General features: G+C 40.6%; 1 long non-coding RNA gene across 1 annotated transcript; it reads left to right on the forward strand.

Moving 5' to 3' along the window:
* The first annotated feature begins 2,735 nt into the window (after window positions 1-2,735).
* Window positions 2,736-3,996, forward strand: LOC120715997. The gene is made up of 2 exons (XR_005691786.1): window positions 2,736-3,431; window positions 3,599-3,996. It is a non-coding gene; the product is annotated as an uncharacterized LOC120715997 (long non-coding RNA).
* Window positions 3,997-5,646: the final 1,650 nt, after the last annotated feature.

Here is a 5,646-nt window from a genome sequence, read left to right on the forward strand (position 1 = left end):
AACAACAAAGGTCGATCAAATGGACCAATACGGCAAGGCCACGATGATCCATTTGGCAAAGTAAATCCATTGGGTATCCTTGTTGGTCCTCAGACAACAATTCTGACGGCTAAAGAACCAAATGGGACAGGCAAAAAAAAAAGAAAAAAGAATGACGCTCCAGGCGGTAACACACACTCCAGCCGTGTATTCCAGCCCTAACCATTCAAATAGTTCCAATGTTTCCAAAGGCGTAACATACAGACGGGTTGGGTGGCCGAAAGCATAACATACCAATGATTTGTCACATAGCGTCGGTACGTTACGTTCTGGGATGAGAACGGGTTGCATGAAAGTGTCGATCCATCCTGACTTGTATCAACTCTTTAGACTGGTGTTGTCGGTGTAATAATGTGGGGTTTTTTGTTGTTGGTACACTTGTTAGTTCCAGCTACGCATCATTTAAATGCCACGGCCGACCTGAGTATTGTTGCTGACCAGGTCCATTTGGTACACATACCATCTGATGGCTGCGTTCAGCAGGGTAATGGATCATTGTTTGTTTTCCATTTTCCAGTATTAGTTAACTCTCTTGTGGTTACCTTCTGAGATGACTTGCCTATCTCGTCCTCACTGTTTCCACCTCAGTGTACATCGAGTCCTGTCTCATCTCTGTCTTAGTTGGATTTCCTGCATTGTGTTTCTGACCTTTTTCTCGAATGCCTACCTCTCTGCACCTTTTTGTTGTATCACTCTTTTGGAATGTATTGAATGGCTTTTTAAATTAAGTTTACTTTTTGATCATTTATTGTGATTTTGCTCTACTTTTGTATGAAGTCCTGTATAAACCTCAGTATATCCCTTTTATATTTTACAGAATTGCTTTTAAAACATATCAAGTCAATCAGAAACTATGACTCACTATAGAGGAGAAAATGATCAATAAGAAATGGTCAATTATTCTCCCCCGTGTTCTTCTTTGGTATAGATGCTCTATCCTTATATAGGGCGACCATGGTTCAGGGGGTTGGGAAGTGGGGCTGAGTATCGTCACTGATTTCTAGAATCGTTTCGAATCCGATTCACAAGGTCCCGAATCGAATCTATTTGATTCGATTTGAATCGGGGAAATTTTGCCTCAGTCAGAAATATTATAATTCTGATCACGTATCAGTACATTTCCATATTTTTGTATCTATAAAAAAGAAAGCTGACACTTGCGAGACTTTATCAAAGGTGTAAGCACAACAGCAGATGCCTTTGTGTCAAAGTAGCTGAGGATAAAACACAGAAAAACATGAAGGTGATTTTCCTGGCCTGGGATTTTATAGCAGATAACCTTAAAAATATTCTGCAGTAGATCAAAAATGAAAGAAAGTCATTAATCAACATATGAATATTGCCTGATGCTGCTGAAGTGAAGCAGAGCAAAGTTACAGGGGTTTTATTACAGACACAACTAAGCGTTTTGCAATTTTGCATAATTTTAAAAAGTTTACATTTGTTCAGAAGCCTATTGAACAGCAGAAATGAGGCTTTCTTTTCAGAAGTAAGTAAAAGAAAAACACAGCGGCCAACAGCGCTGTAAACAAGGAAACTGTTCTTGAAGTACACTGAGAAAGAGAGAGAGAGAGAGAGAGAGCTGTGCATGAAGTGTGATTTTATCGTGGTGGAAGCAAAACAGCAAAACTAAGAGTGAACTCATGACGATGTTTACGTGAAGCGAAATGTGAAGCGTAGTTTGGATCTTCTTTTGCTGCTGGTTCAGTCAATATTGTTTAGAGAGAGATAAAACCTGCAGCTTCAGAATCAGCGCAAAAAGGGCGTAAACACAAAGCACGGACCCGCCCACGGATCAGAATCAGTGACCTGTCGGCTTTAAGCCCCGACCGTGTCCGTGCCATCGGGTGAGAAAGCCACATCTCACTGATTCTGATCCGCGGGTCCGCGCTTTGTGTTTACGTCTTTGTGCAGAAGCCGTGTTCCTGTTCTCATTTACTGTTTTAGCTGTTTGATGGTTGTTGAAATTTTGTGAGGTTTAATTTGAGATTCTGGGTTAATCGATTCAGGATTTTAATGAATCGATTTTACGTTATCCAAGCTAGAATCGATTTTAATTGATAAATCGATAATCAATACCCACCCCTATTGGGAAGCTCATCTTGTAACCGGAAGGTTGCCGGTTCGATCCCCTGCTCTGTCTGTCTTGGTCGTTGTGTCTTTGGGCAAGACACTTCACCTGCCGCCTACTGGTGACGGCCAGAGGGGCCGATGGCGCGATATGGCAGCCTCGCTTCTGTCAGTCTGCCCCAGGGCAGCTGTGGCTACAACTGTAGCTGCCTCCACCAGTGTGTGAATGTGAGAGTGAATGAATAGTGGAATTGTAAAGTGCTTTGAGGGCCTCGAAATGCGCTATATGAATGCAATCCATTATTATTATTATTACTTTGCAGGCCCAGCTGTTTCAGTGCTGATGTTGTGACACTTAGCACTCTCGGACCACTCGGGTGTAATAAAACAAAATGACCAAATAAATGATGCTGTACAAGTTACATAACTTAAATGGCATTAGTCACCAAAGAGAATAATGGCCACAGATGTGTATGCAGTAACTTCCTCCAATCAATGCATGAACCAAATAGATATGTTGTAGATCAATCAGCCTTTCCCACTGGGGTTCCTTTGTTTCAGACAACTGCTCTTTTACTTTCAGTCTTCTCACCTTCTCCAGTAATTTACTGACACCTTATTGTAACCCTGGAGAGTTACTAAGGGGTTTTAGTGTGTTATGAGTGATGTTAGTATTTTGAGTTCACTGTTAAGTTTTATTAAGTTAAATTATTTTGTTGAGAATTAATAAAATAGAAGATGTCTATAATGTCCTGATGGTCCTTGAAGTATACAGGGGGAAGTACCGCCTCCTGCCGTTCACTGCATAGCAGCTACGGATATCAGGAGAGAGGGAGAGGAAGAGGAAGAAAAGTCTGTTTTTTCCAAGTGGAAAGCGTGGTTGTTTTTATCCAGTCGGACTGTACGGTAGAAATAAGCTATCTAGAAATTGTTGTTAACCAGAAAGGAGTTTGTTACTACTCGGATTCTTCTGGGTGAGTTAATTTGTTGTGAACAAGAATATTGTGAGTTTAAGCCACTAACGATGACATGCTAGCGGCTATCGCGGCTATTGCTATTAGCCATGTGGCTGTACATGTGTGATTGTGAGGATTAAACTGTATGTTAGAGTTTGTTAGCTTCCTATGACGATGCATGTAAAGATTGTAAGTCATATGTATGCTGTAGATGTTGATATGTCCCTATATCAATCCTTAATTGCGTTCATTGTGAGGTGAATACAGTTTAAAGAAAATGGGGTTATGTTTCTTTGTAGTTGTGCTACAACGCTTCACCATCGCCATTTTGAAGCTCCAGGAGAGCCCATTTTATTGGTTACTTTGGTAAGAAGTTATCATTGTCTATGTTTTGGAATATTCTGTCGTTCTTTCTGTATACTGGAAAGGTAAAATGCAAATTTGTTAGTATGTATGAACGAAACATAAGAAAGGATATATGTATAAATGACTAAATATAGATTTTTGAATGTTATTCTGACTGTGTTATACAGGTCAGGTTTTTTTTCTTGGGAGTACAGTTCAGTGATGATCCAGTCCAAAGATGGCGAGCCACCCCTCCAGGACCCTTGAGATGATTGCTTTAAGAAGAGAACTAAATTCTTTGGACGAACTGTGAACTGTACAAACTCTACTTAAGTGGTAGGACAGATTTGCACGTCATTCCTCCTTTGCACATCCTGCAAAGAGAATCCTCATTGCTGGACTCACACTTAAGGGTGTCGGCTGACACGAGAGAGAGAGAGAGACTGAGTCAAATCCCCCGGGGTTGTGTGTGTTTTGTTTATTATTTTCCGTGACTTGGGCCCAATTTTTCCTTTCATGTACTGTTATTGTTTTCATTGTATGTATGTAAGATTCTTTAATTGTGAATACAAATTGATCAAACCAAGTTCTCAGAGCGTTTCATTAGTCATCCACTCTGCTCCAGTAGTCGAACCTCAGCTATTGGCCCAACACACAGGTAACCATTTAAATCTGTATCCCAAGTGTTGAAAGGGGTGTTACATTATATTGCCATCACACTGGGGAAATCAGTGATGGGTCCTGGCATGATCAAGGATTTTGTGTCTGTGTGCAGTAACCTTGCAACCTTACAGTGGTTAAAATAGTTGCTCTAAAGATGTGGACCAGGTCTGCAACCACTCGCAGTCAGTTGTTGTCAAAGTGACTTTTGTGCATCAAGATGAGTTGATTCCCTGCGATAAAGAGATGTGTCTAAGAAAAGATGCGTTGATCAGCACAGATTGATCTGATTGCAGTGTGTTTTTGCAACACTGGTGGACGTGGAGGGCGTTGCACGCTCAACCTCTGGCTAATCAGCTGCTCACTGCAACTACTTGCAGTCAGTCTCTACCAGCTAAAAAAGTTCAGTGCTATCACTGGGCAACCACGTATTTCTGTTAATTACAAGGAGGTTGATGTCCTAATGTGACTGGTTCATTAGTAGGAGCACTATTAGATATTTGTCTTAATGCCACCACCTCCTAATAATCATGGAACACTATGACATGATAACATAATACAACATGTACCACAGAAAAAATATCGTACAGAATAGTGATGTTGTTAGCTCTTCAGGTATCATCACCTCCTACAAATCTGAGTGATTTGTCAGTTAAACAGAACACAGAGCTAGTCCACGTATAAGTAGTCAGACACCGTAGGTGCAGCAATGCCCCCCCCCCCCCCAACACACACACACACACACACACACACACACACACACACACACACTTTAATTTAAAATCGCATCCTGATAGTAAATGCTGTAGCCAACAGGTCCATTTCTGAGTACAGATCAAGGACTGGATTGTGTTTTAGTAAAACTAAACTTTACACAAGCTGCTAGAGACAACTATGAAGCTTTAGGAGATCTCTGGAGCTGCTTATGACCAAATCTGTTCTCTTTTCCATTTGTCTTCTCTCACTTTCGAAATAACTAACAAATAGAGTTCATGAACTGCAGAGATATTTTTAACCCAAATATACGTGAATCTGCCACAAGTTGCACACAGAACTTACACACTGGGGTGCTACAAAATTCTTCCTCTAAATCACTTTAAGGCAACATGAGAATCACAAATGAGGACTGCATAGAGGATAATGAAGTAAATATTGGAGTTATGGACCCACAGCGCAGTCATTTGGCGTGTGGAGTGTTTGGCTTCAAAGTATTTGGGTATTTTATTCACCAACTGCCTTTAATGGACCTCCATAAGGAACCTGATGACGTCTGCTGCTTAACAGAATGTGGAACTGACAGTGCTCACTTATAGATGATATCTTTGTTCTTTTTTTATGACTGTCCTCACAAGAAAAACAGCAGGTTTGGGAACTTTTACAAATGTGAAAGAATCTGCAATATAGTGCAGGAATTTACAGTAGCAGGTGGTTGAATAACTGACACTGGTGAAAACATGAAGTACGGTGCAGTGAGAGGCTTTGGTTTTTGTTTTTTGGGTTGTTTTTTTTTTTAATGTTTACAGTTTTAATGGGGCAGAAGCAAAGAGTGAGGAAAAAGTTTTCCTCACTCTGGTTA

Source organism: Simochromis diagramma, unplaced genomic scaffold (genome assembly GCF_900408965.1).
Source record: "Simochromis diagramma unplaced genomic scaffold, fSimDia1.1 OVJJ01000646.1, whole genome shotgun sequence".
NCBI lineage: Eukaryota > Metazoa > Chordata > Actinopteri > Cichliformes > Cichlidae > Simochromis > Simochromis diagramma.